At 38.2% G+C, this 16,238-nt stretch overlaps 1 long non-coding RNA gene across 16 annotated transcripts in view; it reads right to left on the bottom strand.

The window, feature by feature from the left end:
• Window positions 1-2,399: 2,399 nt before the first annotated feature.
• Window positions 2,400-16,238, bottom strand: part of LOC120324383 — a 36,851-nt gene continuing 23,012 nt past the window's right edge. For 12 of the 16 annotated variants that reach the window (XR_005565666.1, XR_005565664.1, XR_005565661.1 and 9 more), the window contains 4 exons: window positions 11,370-11,474; window positions 10,639-10,684; window positions 10,112-10,337; window positions 2,400-6,110 (listed from right to left, as the gene is read on the bottom strand). This is a non-coding gene — a long non-coding RNA (uncharacterized LOC120324383). The remainder of the gene's footprint in view (window positions 6,111-10,111; window positions 10,338-10,638; window positions 10,685-11,369; window positions 11,475-16,238) is intronic. The other 4 variants (XR_005565665.1, XR_005565660.1, XR_005565656.1 and 1 more) reach the window with 4 other exon arrangements.

The raw sequence follows: 16,238 nt of genomic DNA, 5'->3' as shown, positions 1-16,238 counted from the left end.
AAAAGTGTATACCCACACTGTTCTCCTCAGGAAGCGGGCAAAAATGATGAAGATACATCAGTATGGACTTTTCTTCTGATGATCAGTATTACCACGAACATTTTTTACAGTGAATATGTGTATAGAAAGTAATGATTTCATGGTAAGGTTAAGAGCTTTACTACTATGAAATATGATTCCTTTAGCATCTTATTGCTTATGCATAAGTACATAACTTCTTTAAGTGCTTCTGTGAAGCTCTTGATGTGGAGTTTCAGACAGATGGGAACTCTCTTCAGCTTCAACAGCAGAAAGGAGTTCAAAAAATGTTCTTTCAGGACTGCACTATTTCTGAAATCGCTGACCTGCTGAGATGTTTGCTTTGCTGAGAGCACAACATGCAGTGCAACATTCACTTATCTCTTCAACTTTCTGGAAACACGGCATCAAATACTCAATTCCCTCCAAAATCTCCAGATCATTTATGTACTGTACACTCAAGCCTACCATTGAGATAAGAGTTAATAGCTGCTTCTAATAAACCCAAAATGCTACTGTCCACCTTCATAAACCCTCCTCTAAAGGTATCAGTAGCCAGTCTCCCTCACTCCAATCTGGAGGCAATTAAGCTGCTGATGCTGACACCACTATTAGACTTCTACACCTGAACAGGCAGAATCCATCCAGGCCTAAGGTGATGAAAAATACCTGAGAATCCCTTCCTTCCTATTTTATTCAGCCCAAAAGATTCAAAAAGGTATGTTCCCTCATATCCAGGACTCCTTTAGATAGACCTCAATGCTACATGTCAAATTGGAAAGATTTGTTGAGCCATGTATAGTGCTGGGACAGAGCTACTACTCCCTTATCTGTATGTTTTCTCAAAATACACAATATACAAACATCACCAGACCTCTGCTTCGATCCTTTACATGGGACTCTCTCTCTTTCTGCAACACAGGCTAAACCATCTGCTTCTGAATACGAAGATGACACCTCAACACCAACACAGTCCCTGATATTAGAAAGCCTACCACAGACTTATCTCCACAAAACAGGAAAATAATGTGAACTTATGGGATGTTGATATCCAAAGAAACAGGGGATGCAGCACACATCACTATTTAGTATCTACACAGCATCTACTGTGATGTAGACTGCACACAGTTACAGGAACTGCTGGAGGAAACAACCATTTGCTAACAGGTTCAAAAAAAGGAACTTGCATAGTTTGACAGGATAGTCTTACACTTTTGCTGAGTACAGCCAAGTGTACATGGCTGTCATTAAGTAGTGTCCACCTCATCTCTCACAAGGCGTACTACACAACAGCGTTTCTCATTCAGCCACATACTCAGGAACTTCACGAACTTGCTAACTTCCCAATGAGATATGGTGCTCAAGGAAGATTACAAGTACTACAAGTTATCAGAGTAACCACTTAGGGAGGGCAAGGAACATATCCTGGAAGAGCACAAGAAGCCTCAAAAAGCTGTTATCCTCCATCTCCCTCCTTTCTCTCCCTCTATTCAGTCCTTATTCACCTTTACTTCTTTTCCAGGATTTTTAGAGGATTTTAAGTCTTTTACATTGTTTTAATTCTCATTTTTTCCTCATTTACCATGTTTCCATGAACTTTCATTTTGCTGTACCAAATGAAGTCCTTTATTGAATATGCCCCAAGTTTCACAAAGGGAAGGAATGTTGCCATAACAGAAAGATGTCAAAAAGCAAGTCAGTTCCGACAGAAAGACCTCAAATTTTTGTGAGACACAACATTAGACAAACTCGCATTAAACTGATGAGCAGCACTGAGAGTTTAAACAGTCTGTAGTTCAATATAATGAAAATCTGATAGTTTCCAGGGGGATAAGTGTGGGACTGGGAGTGCAGATTCAATTCAGATGCTGATATGCACGATATGCATAAAAGTCATTGGGTAAGCTGAGATGCATTGACCAGGCAGGCATCTGATTAGTCTCCTTCATGTAAATTTAACTCAACCTTGTCTTCAAGTATGAATAAAAATAAAAATTAATAGCCACTCCTTTGGAAAGAAGTACTGAAGCAGTAAAACTTTCAAGAGCCTCTTTGAAGCTGTGAATTTTGATTGTTTGAACTCTTATATAACTTAATGGTGACAGCTTTTGTAACAAAAGAAATTCTCAATACTGTTATTCCTTCTGTTACAGCATAACAGATCACAGAACTGTTCTTGGGTTTCCAAATATAAGCAAGTAGCTACTTACGGGATTATATGGATGTAAAGGATGTGTATATTCACATCCATTCAGTCTCTATTTCCAGTGGCCTGCAAGTCTGTTACTAAAAGAGGTTTTTCATTCAGTCCTATAAAATTTCAGCAAATACGTATCACTGTGTTAAACATAGCAATTAAGTTTTGATTAATTACTGTTTGCTTTACAATTAAGATTATTATTTTTATTTCACTTCTATCTCCTTAAAAACCTCACACAAATATTTTGCAACCCCTTCTACACACCCACTCTTGCTGATTTTTGGATCATTTTAAAACATTGAAAAACATTTAAATGTTTTTAAAACAATACATCATTTTCTGTCCTCTAATAATTACACTCAGACATGTAGAACTCATATCAGGTAGTTATTTTATCTAACCTTGCAAAAACATCAATTTCTAACCATACTAACACAAGAGAAACCAGAGAAGTAATTTTACTTCTGTATATGTGACTAGTAAAATACAGTTTTATGTCTCTTTTTTTAAAAGAAAAAATAGAGAATGGATAGAAAAGAGCCACAAAAATCATCTGAGAATGAGAAAAAAAAAATTAAGAACCATAAAAAACTCAATCTGTTTAGATGTTTCATAAAAAAAAAAAATAAAAAAAATTGAGAAGTAACTTGATTACAGGGTAAAAGCACCTTCCTGGGGAGAAAATAGTGAGTCCTAAAGAGCTCTTTAATCCATCAGAGAAGGAATAACAAGAATCCATGACTGGAAGATGAAGGCAAACAAATGCAAATGAAATAAGTTAGAAAATTTTTAGCAGCAGGCATGATTACTACTTGTATTATCCTAGTACCTGGAAGCCAAGTCATGGATCAGGGCTCAAGTAGGTGCTGGTAAAAAAAAACCAACCCAACCCACCCACTCCTCTCCAAAAAAGAACCCCAATGCCAAAACCAAGAGGAAAAAAAAACAAAACAGAAAAAACCCCCATCGCTGCCAAAAGGTTACAAATGAAGTAACATAATAAATCAATGATAATATTATCTGATATGACAGGCAGCAGTTTCAGGCCATGGTTTCACGATACAAAGTGTTGACTTGAGATACTGGCTTAAGGTGATTCTTTTGTATCAAGACTGTTTCATCCTGCTCCCACAATTTCTATACAGCTGTGAAATGATGAAAACTGACACTTATTAAAAAACCGCAGTGTTAAAAGCAGGGGGTTCATTTTTTCTTTGCAACAAAATGACAGTGGAACTGATACCCTTTTGCAAGCATTTTGATTTTCATGAATTTCAGTGAATGGGTTGAACAAATTTTCCCTAATAGGATCCCCACCTGAGCTGTTTACAGGACATCTGAAGTTGCTGTGGGGAAAGACTGCATATCCTAGGGAAAGACTGCATATCCTAGGGAAAGACTGCATATCCTAGGGAAAAGCATGCAAAAGCAAAGTATGAGATTGTTCTGTTTTCCTCAAAGCAAATCACTAGCTTGGTGACAAATCTCAAGTGCCATCGACAGATAAGGTAGACATTAACAAAAACTGAAACTGAACCCACAGTCTGGCAAGATTTCTCTGAAAAAAACTTATCCTCCTAATAAAGTCTAACATAAAAGATAGAGACATAGGTTTGTGATTCCCAACAAGACTGCTCTGGCACTGGAGCCTACACACCTTGGTAGCTTAGAAACACAGCAGGCCACTACATTTTGACTGGGAAGAAGACTAAAGGGGCAAGTCGAGAGCAGTATTTTCTATTATTTAAGTGAAATCAAAGATCACACGGATCGCCCCTGAAATTCATTGAGGAGAGAACTGGGAGACTCCGGGAGCATCTCCTCTTATTTTCCAACAGAAGAACACAGGAGAAAAGCCCACCTTTGATTTCTGTTTCTCCATTTAAATTATTAGCAGGCTGCAGGAACACCCCCAATGTCTACAGCACTGAGCAATTCTGAAGGAGCAATTCTCCTGAAAAGAAAACAAAAGCTAAAAAGCTAGGGTCAATGCCACACAAATATTCCCCAAGACTTGAAAGTAAACTGGGTATACCCATGGCATTTACTACCCAGCCTTCTTCCTTCCCTTCTTCCCCAGAGGTGGCCAGCCTCCTCCCACTGGCTGATGTTCTGTATTTCACTGAGCTGGATATTCATGTCCACATGCCAGACAGGGAAACTGTTACAATCAGTTCTAAAAGCCTTCATTTTTCTCTTCTTCCTTGTTAAAAATACTTCAAGCTATATCTATAATAAGCTACATTAAAGGAACGCCATTTCATTGCAAAGTTTAAATACTTAACAGCCTTAGTATTCAGCCTCATGCACCCTGCTGAATTTTTCCGCAGGACCGCGGCCACCCTGTGTATGCAGGACATGCAGCTCAGGAAATGAATCAGGGTTGTGTATCGAATTAGATTATTTATAGGTTGGTATATGTGTTTGCTCTAGGAGTTATGCAAAGAACAAGACAGACAACTACAGGAAGAGAGCGATGGGCATGTGGTTAAGGCAGTTGAATGCCACACAGGAACACTCAGTTCTGCCTTTGCCATCGGCTTCTGTGAGCAAGGAGCAAGTCAGACCAAGCACCTTGGCAGATGGCCACCAACCTTGTCTTCCTCATTTTCTGGGAGTCCAAACCGTAACACCTTGGGCCTTTCACACAGAAATGCAAAACAGATGATGATAATGGAAGGTTTGGCTCTTGAGGGAGAAATGGAGCCAGAGGCAAAAGGTTAAAAGGCAGGAGAACCCAATTAATATCATTGACTTTACTACTGACTGAACAAGTGGCTCAATTTTCTCCTTGGTCAAACAGGACAGTGGTGCTTTTCTGTTGTTCTGGGAATATGCGAAAATTCATCAAATACTGTGAAGATCTTAGCTTACAGTGCTTACAGAAGCACTGTAATAAACCAACAAAACAAAAAAGATTTTTCTCATTCTCTATATACTGAGAAAGTTCTGATCTTTTAATACGTTAATTATCACATATTGCTACGTATTTGTTTTTTAAAAAATACACAAAATAAATACTAAGATGCATAGAGATGAAACAGATCTGTTTTCCCTCTCGAACTCTTTTAATGTGATTTTGCAAAGTCCTTTCCAGCTTCTATCAGGGCTATAACTTTAGTACTTGGTGAAACTGCAACATGGTCATACGGAATACACAGGGAACAGCACTCAGTGTAATCAAAAGATATTCACTGGCTCACAAAAAAAAAAAATATCCTCACTCCCAGCTGTATGTCATGTAATCACAGCCACAGAAATAGAAAAGCAACAGGAGATCTAGTAAAAGTTAATGCCTTTTCCTACTTATTTTATTGATCTGCATTAGAGTATCATCATATTGAAAGCTTTCAGTACTAGTAGGCTACTAAGTTTGCAAAATAAAATAGATATACTCTGTGTCCGCCAAGGGAAAAACAAATCTACCCACATCTTGAAAAAAGTTCTGAATAGTTTTAACAGTTACTCTGACTTAAAAATCTGAGTTAAGAGAAATACCACAATGACCGAAAACACAGGTGATGATCTCCATTTTAGGTAGGAAGACGGTAAATGTAAAAATATAACACAACAATCAGAACAATCATGAGATATTGGCACATGACGGAACAGAAATATTTTAACAATGTCTGACAACATCCCAAGCACACAGCTTCTGAATGCTACTAAAGTGATGTGCATAAGACTCAAAGACAATACAGTTTTCTGGATAATTTTCATCAATCAGAAGCAGGTAGACAGGGGAAGGAAATAGAAATTTAGGTTCAGGCCTACAATCAGATCTTCAGAGTAGGAGCTTGCAGTCATCCAGGAGTCCCATCAACTCAGTCAGGCCCCACAGCTATCAAGGTCCATTTGAACAAATCCAGTGGCAGGATTAGGGTCTAAATATCTAAACAGAAAGAGAATGAAATCAGGTAACACTGTGCACAGGTCTAATTAAAGAGACACCAAACTAGTCACAGAAAAATAATCTGAGTGCCTAGACCATGACAAGATCTACATTTTTACCATAAAATGCTGCAGCTACAGGAAAGGCTACAGTGATATCTTACAACAAGAGGCTTATACAGCATTAATTGGTCACAGTGTATTTCCCTTCAGGCAAACATGAGTACCTGCAGTGTGTTTGCTCACCTCCTGCGTGCTGCTGCTTTTTCATAGTTAGATATAATTTGTTTTATTATTTTTCATAAAAGAGAGTAGTCTAAAATCAATAGAGGTAATGTATTTATCTTCATCAATTAATTTCCAGACACATAGATTTTCAGCCTCTTAGTAACGTGGTGGCAAAAACTAACATGAGATAATCTCCCCATATTTTAAAACACTGTAGAACTGAGAGAAAGTAATATTTCTATAGAAAGTGTCATTGTTATGCCTATCTGAAGGTTGTGAGAAGTTCTAGCTTGGCAGTGTTTCTCCCTAATGTTCCAACAAAACCCCATGGTAGCATGCATCTAGTATCATACAACTGCCAATGAAAAAATATACTGTTTCCAAAAATGCCTCCTTTATAATGAGGTTTGCCCACTGAAATATAGACTTTAGTACAACAGGAGTGTGTGACAGCAGCAGCAAAGACACTACAGGAACACCAGGTTTATGGTGCAACAAGCACACAGACTCACAGGCTGCACTGCGGAGCATCGTGTCATCCAAACTTCAACACCAGCTCTTTTCATCCACCTCAGGAAAGGGTCCCATGCTTTCTCTCTAGCTATGACCTTCCCATGGGTATCTGTCAGCTCAGGAGGGTGTAACAGCCAATTCACCATGCCTGTAAATGTTGCTGCACCTTGTACCTTCACTGGTACAACCTCTTTGAGACAGCCAGACCAAAGACAGAATGAGGTCCAGGTATGCCTCTGAAGGCATAACTCTACTACTATAGTAGAGTTATGCCTTCAGAGACCAGCATGTAACCAGACAAATCAGTATGAATACACTTCCTACACAATAAAAATGTTCAAGACTATCAACTATCTCTGATTACTTTCGTATCTCCTACAGGATGGCCTAAGATGCAGCAAGATCCTTTGTATAAAATAAATTAATAAGTGTAAAAATTATCTCAAGATACATGAGGATATGAACATGTGAAATTCAATGAGACATTGGTTTGCCTGTAGCACTGATGGAGAGGTAAGGACTCAAACTGCTATTATTTCTAATGGACGTTTAGAGCCCTTTTTGCCAAGACGAGAAACTGACTTTACTTAGACTACTTATACATAAGGAAATTCATAGATATGCAAGGCAGATGAGATTTCCAAAATTTGTGAAGAAAGGTAATGGTTTTGTCTTCCTAGGGTCAGTGGTGCTGGCTCAGGATAGATATCAAAATCTTTATTTCCATTTTAATGTTGAATTCCCACTTCCATACCACATGCATGTCCGAAACTGGTACATGGAAAAGCACCTATAACACTGCACTAATGGTGTCAGATTTTGGTTCTTTTATCTCAAAAGAGTTACAGATTCAAACCTGGCTGTTGCTCTGTAAACATACAATGGCTGGGGAGCTGAGCATGCAAGCAGGGCACGTTTGCTCACAAATTTATGATTTCACAAATTTTTAGCAGGCAAAGGGTCATTTACTGTCTTACCTGGCTATCACTACTCTTTCTCTGAATAACTTGAAACTGTTGATGGGCTATTAATATCAAATTCCTTCCCAGAGTTACATTTCTGAGGAAAGGCAATTTTTTAATGTCTCTTCCCTGAGCATACTACAAGTTTTAACTTTATAATCTGGACACCTAACTACTAGATGCCTAAGACAACCTTTCTTCTTGCTCTTGCAAAAATGCATTAACAGTTTAAATTTCCACACCTGGTAGAAATGTATCTATTATAAAAATAACAAGAAAGAAAATAAAAAGCTGTTTGATTTTTTTTTTCAGATTATGCCTCCTTGATACTAAAGTTGCCTCATCTCTGGTTTAAGTGAGAAATACCTAGAAGCAATTCTAATTCATATCTGTTTGCTACCATGCCCATATGACTACATGCCAGTGGAAAATTAGCCAAGAGCAGATGTTATTTCCTCTGTCCTTTCTCCAGTATCCTTTCTCAACCTGTGAGTTCTGAGACATGCTGAAGGGGGAAACAAAAGATGACGGTGGCTGATATGGAACCTGACTATAAAAGCTTCAAGCAAACTGAAAGCTTCCTCCTCTTGGGGAGAATTCTTACATCATCAGGCAGTATCAGGATGAGGAACAGAATCAATTACCTATTACTGAAGTACTACAGAGTATAGTTACTAGAAGACTTAACTTAATAATTTAATTGTAAAGAAATTACTGTATCCAGTGTTCACTATTACTGTAAACCAAATGAAAAGATCAGTGGCTTCCCAGCAAATGCAAACCACATCTTTTCATTCTAGGCACCCCACCATGACATTGCAAATCAAACTCAACAATTAACGTCCAGCCCTTTGTGGCAGGTAGGGAAATATTCTAAGCAATATTATGTGGGAAGCAATTGTAGGAGTGAAGAACTTAATAATAAATAATACAATTATATTTGAGGACAGATCTATACAGTTTCCGTATGAATGACTTAATTGGTGGTGGCACTCACAAAGCTGCATAGCCACACCATCATCCTGCCTACTGCGCAGACATATAACTCTAGCATCACCTCAGATCCCAAATACACTCCAAATCCCAAGATTCATATTCATAATCTGGAGATACTTTCAGTGCAACATTTTCAAGATGGTATTTTTCTTAGCTCTTTCAAACAATCAGGTTAATCATCATCATCGCGTTTTGATTCAGCAACATTTTTTCTCTCTGCCTTTGAGAGAGAGACACAGCCTAATATTGCATGCATTCACTCAGAAACCTGCTGCAAAGACCCTTTTCCTAGTTGAGCACTTAGAGAACACATAAGTCTCCACAGCTCTCCCTGGCTACTTCTGCAATATCTATTACTTGTCTTCAGTTTCAAGGCCCATCCTTGCTTCTCACCATCACACCTATTGCTCCTTAATCACTGTCAGGAAGACAGCTGTGGTTTGCTCCCATTTGAAGCTGGGACAATTTTCATGAAACATAAAGCTTAAAAGACCATTAGATCATACTGTCTAATTTGATTTTTATTTTGTGTTTGGCTAACACATTTTCAAAACCCTCCACTTTTTACTGGTAAAAAAATAAAACTCAGAGATGCTTCTTGCATCAGGAGTCCAGTTTCCAGCTCCTCTCTCACCCACACGTTGTATTTTCACACAAATTTCTTGTGCCTTTTTCTGTTTTATACCTTACACTTTATGGTAACTCCCTTAAATATTTGAAAACACATTGCATTGCTGTTGTTCAAAGCTTTCTCTGAAATTCAGCTTACTAACATGACCCTACAGCCCCTATGAGCAAAACGTGTGATAAGCAGTTATACACATATCATGTATTTTTAAGTGTCTAAAGTAATTAAGAGTGAGATGTAGGAGACGTATCCTACTATAGAGTAAGTGGAGAGGCTCCTGTTGAGAGTGATTTGGTTGAAAGAACTCCTGAAACATTTCAAACTGTTCCCTGAAGGAGTCTCTGTATAAGCTGTGGAAATAGCCTAGGCAGATCAGTCTTTTGATTTAGGTATCTGAGTTGGATCTCTAAAGTATGAATGTTCCCCCTAACTACTAGCATTTCCCTTCTCATCTATATTTTATATATTTTATTATTATATTTATTAGTGTGTATTTTCTATTTTCAACTGTATTATATTCACATTGCCAGCACTTAAAATTGCAGATAATCTTTTCAGCCTTTGTCTGTGTGGTGCCTAAAATCATAGGAACTAATAATTTACAATTACACAAACCAATATTTTATTAAACAGTACCTGATCATATAATTATCACAATATTACACACACACATACCTGGTATATGATGCACAGCTATGTGCATCAACTTCAACTCTGGTATTTCCTAAATTCCTCAATCCTATAACAAAGAGCTGGATTGTGTTCATGGCTGGCACCAGCTATTTTCTCCCCAGTGTGAATCATGGGCAAATCTTCAAGACAATTCCACACAGCAAATGAAGAGAAGGGAGAATCAGAGCAATGGGAAGGTATAGGGGGATCCAGGACACATACAGAATTTCTGGCAGAAAAAGCAGAGTGCAGGAAACAAACCATGGAAACCCTTGTCATGTGTATGACAGATGTCCTAAGCTATTTTCTGAAATAATTGATGAGAAAGTGGTAAAATGTAGGACTGCTAAAAGCAAAAGTAAGAAATGGAAGGAATCCCTTCATATATGTGAAGAGTTCATGCTCCACAATGTACGCTTCTCCCTGTTGAACTTACTGAACTTGAAATCTACCCTATTAAAAAAAGAGATTTCAGTAATATAAAAAGGTCCCTAAAGCCCAAAATTATGAAGCAAAACCCACTGACATACCTTACATGCTAAGAAATTCTCAGGGTCTCCAAAAACATGCTTATTGCTGGGAAAAGGATAATAAAGCATTATGAAAAAACAATGAACTTCAAGAAATCAGTTGAATAATCAAATAGGAGTCCCATACAAATTTAGAAATCTTATCCTAACACAAACAATAAGCAAAAGCCATACTAGGCATCCTGTAAAAAAGAAACAGAATAGAACAACTACTACTGATGATAATCTAGTTCTTGCTCCAGATCTAATGATCTAGATAACAGAAAAGTTCTTTCAAAGCCTGAAGTAGTAGAAGAATGCATCCTGAAGCAAGCAAACAAAAAAAATGAGGACACATGCAATCATAGATCAAAACCTGACCAAAATCTAAACAGGGCAAAATATTGGATTAAATGACTGATTTCATTATAGTAGATTTCTTTAATAGCAAATAGTTAACTACAAAGTGTATTAAAAAAATGTGTTTGGTCCTATGTTATGGTACAGTGGTAGGATTGCCCCTGTTTAATGGAAGTTGTTCATTAGGTCAGTTATGCCATAGTGGGAAAGTACACCAGTTGCTTTGGCCTCAGGAAGGAACCAGGGCCCACTTCAGCAGTTTAGTGAAAGTCTCTGCTCAACACCACATTACAATCAAAATAAGAATAATAAAACAGGCATCTTAAACAATGGAAGAGAATTAGAAGAAAGCCAGCGTAATAGGATTATAAAAATCAATGCTCTGACCTTACCAGAAAAAGAAAATCCCATATGAGGTACAGGTCACCCCTTCTCCAAAAGGGTACTAAAAAACTGGATAGGGTTCAAATGTGGACAATAATAAACATGGAAAATTCCTAGGAAGAGAAATTAGGAAGTTTAAAATCTAGAGTCTTATGCATGAACACGTAAAATAATAATTGCTGTAAAGAGGTCAGATCAGACATTTCTATGCTTGCTATCTTACAACACAAGAAAACAACGCAAAGAAACATCCAAAGTATGGAAAATTCAAAACTGTAAGAAATGTTTTTTCACATCATCTGTAATCCATTCATATTGATTGTCAAGGAAATTCAGTTATTAATCTAAATACAATGTCGCTATCGATGATAGTACATATCAAACCATTTACTACATAAAGAAATCAGGAAGCAACTTATTTGGAGTTAATATCAACTGAAGCATTAGATGTATTTACTAGTGAAACAGGAAACTGTATTATGGTTTAAACAAATATAGTAATCCCTGTGTAAAAATATCAACTAAAGAAAAAGAATAGCAACGTGATTTCATTATTAAAATTTTATTCACATTACAGTAATGTTTCCTACAGTTTGCATTAAATGCTATAATAGCTCATTAACAACAGTATAGTCATAACTAGAAGATTTTGAAACAACTGAAGTTTGGACACATTAAGCTTTTATGTAAGCAAAAAAGGCAAATACATGAAAAAATGAAAAACAGCACGACTATAAACTCATTTTCTCCTTCACTGCAGGTTCTACCTAAAATGCAATTTTCCCTGATTTACAATCACAGCCAGCTTCTTAGAAGTTTGTCTATTCTTCAAAGACATGACACTGAAGTTTTCCATTTACCACTTTTTTAAAGAATTATTTTAACAAGCATTCTCATTACAGATCTTGCTAACAAGCACCCAAAACGTGACTACTTACTGATCACCCACTAACAAGGTAGCTAGAATTAGCTTAAGCACTAAATCCTTAGTATGCCACCACTCTACTGCCTGGTTATCTTGATTAGATCATCCTGGTTTAGTTTGAAACGCATATTGTCACTGCACATACTAAAATCCACACTGCCCTGTTGTATTAGTCATTACAAAAACATACAGAAAATTATAATTTTTTCTCAAAGAGCAGCGAGTCCTAATTTTACTAGGATAGGCATGGTAAAAACGAAAGAGAGTGTAAGGATCTGGCTTCATATATTTTATTTGATTTTTCCCATTGTATCCGAGAAGGTGAAGAGAATATTATATTTTCTGAAAGTGGTGGAACAGGAGAGGCTGCCAGCAATGTCAACGGGAGGTTGGCACTTCCTGGGGCTAGGGCAGGTAAACAGGGCAGAAGTAAATGGCTAAAGCATCACGCAGTACAGTACAAGGTATAAATGAAGACTCTAAACATCAATAATATAGAGAATACAGAACCAGAAAGACTGCCTGGGAACTCTCTTGGACAGAGAGTATACAGCTTGTACTAGGACACAAGAAACTGAGAAATTTAAAGAGCTACATGAACTTCACATAGTGATACTCAAATGTAGACATGGGTACTGGTTTTGGCAGAGAAGGGAATTTCAGTCAATGGGCAGCTATGAGTCTAAGAAGACCTTGCTGCCTGCAATAACAGAAAAACTGCCTGAAATAAAAGAAAGCTAACAGGTTGCACAAAGGCAACATAAAGTTTCTGAACCCAAAAGGCAACATACCTTTCCATCTATGTTCTGAATGCAGCAGGTCATTCACCACCAGGATATTGGAACATAAAATTATTCTCCTTGTGTAACTTACTCTGTTTTGCTGTTTTCACAGACTGCATATTTGAGTGAATGAACTGTTAAGTGGCAGATTTCCCTTTCAGTTGCATAGCTTTTGCCCGCGATCATTTTAATAACATGCTTTCTAAAATAAAAGGAACATTTTCTTTTCTAAAGATATTATATGCTTGATAGGACATTTTGAATGCACATAACTTGAAATATACTTCACTGTACATTTACCTGCAAAGTTGCCCCATGCTTTTTTTTCCCATTTTAAGTGAACAGTGGGTAATAGCAATAAACTAAATTCATGGGGGAGAAGGTGTAAACTAACTTCATTTAGGTGTGAAGGAATTTCTTGTTAAGGGCACTTCTTTGTTCACACCAACAGTATCAAAGCTATTTATTTGGTAATAAAAGTTTCTGGACTGAAACAGACATTTCTGAAGTTGTTGATGATTAATGTACAGTTTAACAGAGCCATTACTTTGTGACAGGCACTATAGAAGCCAAGTGTCAGATAATATATCAGCTTCTGCTCCACTTTAATTCAATGGTCAGAACTCTTATTTTTAACATCTTGTTTTAAATATTACACCGTAAAGAGTTCAGCAGGAGACGTAGTAGTTGGAGTGAAAGTAGAATACCTGCCTTGTAGCGTTAATATCATGTAGGCATTAAATGGGATGTATTTTAATATTAGCCAAGGCACGTTTCTGAAACGAACACTTGCCACAATCCACTGTATAACCACTAAAGGACGATTTAAGTTTGCGCTACATACGCGCGGAAGAAAACTGACACGAAGCCAGCGTGGAGCGGGCGCGACGCCCGCCCCAGGCACCAGCTGGGGCGGCGGGCAAAGGTCCCTCGGCCGCGGTCCCGGCCCGGGCCCGGCCGGTTGCGGGCGGCTGCTGCTCCCCGGGGCCGCCGGGAGGGAAGGAGGGAGGGAAGAGGGAGGGAGGAAGAAGCCGCCGGGTCCTAATGCCGCCGAGCTCGGGCAGGAGCCTCCCGCCCGCTGCTGCCGCGGCCCTGGCGGGCCGGAGGCACCGAAGCGACGCCCTGACCATCCCCAGGGAGAGTTCTCTGGCCGCGCTGGCTCGATCAGTGATCTCATGGAGAACCCCCTGAACGTGCAAAACCTCCATGTGCTCGGAGACTAGCAGAGCTGAGCACAGCCACGGGTGAAAACAGCATCCCAGGAGAAAGGCATTGAAGGATTCGACAGAAAAAGGAAGAGGTACCGGCAGCCCCTGACATCGACGCACCTCTGTGCTTGTAAGAAATCCTGATTTTGTTCCTCAAAACTCAGCGCCTAAACTTTGCCTTGGAGCTGCTCATCTTTATCACACAGTACAGGAACAGAAACAGGTAGGAAAGTGTTTCAGAGTACGCTCTGAAACAGGTAGGAAAGTGAGAGAGCGGGACTAAAACTGCACATGCTGTAGCAGACACAAGCAAGATTCCAGGATCTCCCTAGCGAACCAAGAAAGGCTCTTGACAAGCCAAGGATTCAGAACAGAGAAGACTGCAAGAAGTACAGTCTGCTGAGGCAGCTTTTACACTTGTGCATGTGGAATGTACCAGTATGTCTGCTTTCTGCCTTGCTCTCGCTACTTAGGTTTATTACAAGCAAATACAGCTATATAAGAGGCAGAGATACCACCCTCTGCACCCATACTCCATCCTCTCAAACACATCAGCCTGGTCAGAGCAGAAATTTCTGATGTATTTTCACTTTGCTACCTCCTTCCTCTCCTTGCCTATACTTCGACATCACTCGAAGATTAAACAGTAGGATTGTTACATCTTTATACATTTTATACCATTTTAGTGAGACACTTAAGTGACCTGAGATGACTTGATCTCGAATGCTAGAATTAGAAACAGGAGTTAAATGGTTACTTTTATTACCTTCCGGTGCTTCCTGTGGAAATTGTGATCAATTTTGTTAATAGTTGTGTATAGTTTTTATTAATGTGCCTACAGTCTTAAAGCCTAAACCTGACAAGAGATGGGACAGAAAAGCTCCACATCAGTGAAAGTAGTTAGGTGAGCAATCACAACCTCCTCCTGAAAATTAACAAGGACATAAACAGAAAAAGTCGCACCCAATGTACAGCCATGAGTAGTGTTAAGTGAAAAATTTATATCAAAGAATGGTCTTCCCATGAATGTATCTGTTCACTGTGGCATAAACTCCTCCACTACATACCATGTATAATAGAACAAGACCATTCTTTAAAAGCCAGAATACCTGACTTGTGATATGTCGTATCTATCCTGTCACAGCAATGTCTTACTCTTATCAAAACTATGGCTCTGTCACGTAGAGAACAAAAATTCTGCAGCCATGCACATATTTTCAATATATGAATCAATTCAAGCTTAGAGTTAATATTATATGACACATGAAAACCCCCCAACTGTCCTAATGATTCAAAACAATATCAGAAAAATTTTACTTCATGTACTTTTCAAAACTTTTCCTCTCATCTCACTGCTGTGAGTGTGCATCTCTTTCCCTATTACAGATACTAAAGAACCTTCTTGCAACATTCTGGTGTGAAGCTTCTGTGATGTAAGTGATAATTTATCTGATGTTATCGATAGGTAAATCTGGTTTGTCTTTCACACAATTATAGAACAATGAAAAATTAAATTCGTAAGAAAGCTAAAATTCAAGGAGAGCTAAGATAACCATGGGTCAAATGGTTCAATCTAATACTAATTAGTGTTTTTACAATGTGGAGAGCACTAGATCTGTGCTATCGACTTCCCAAATAAAACAATTTCTGAATCTGTCTAAATACTTAAAAAATACACAGGTGGCAATGCAAATCAGCTACTTCTATAGTCTCTCATCAAATAGTCCAGAAATGAATACACTGAAATTGTGCCACTTTATTAAAAAAAAATTAAAATCACTATTTTTCAGTTCCACTTTATGCTCACATGACAGATGTAGCTTACAAACTCAGCAAGTTGTGTGAAAAAGAGCAATCAGACATGGTAAAACAGAGCTTTTTGAAAGAATGTATATTGAGTAATTGCTAGCACACATGTCCAAAGTGCACAAAACTTCTCAAGGATTCAAATGGGCATAAGAG

Source organism: Pipra filicauda, unplaced genomic scaffold (genome assembly GCF_003945595.2).
Source record: "Pipra filicauda isolate LSUMZ 115617 unplaced genomic scaffold, ASM394559v2 scaffold50_size3627746_pilon, whole genome shotgun sequence".
Lineage (NCBI taxonomy): Eukaryota > Metazoa > Chordata > Aves > Passeriformes > Pipridae > Pipra > Pipra filicauda.
Note: the sequence above shows the minus strand (reverse complement) of the source record. Positions and strands in the feature narration are given on the sequence as shown.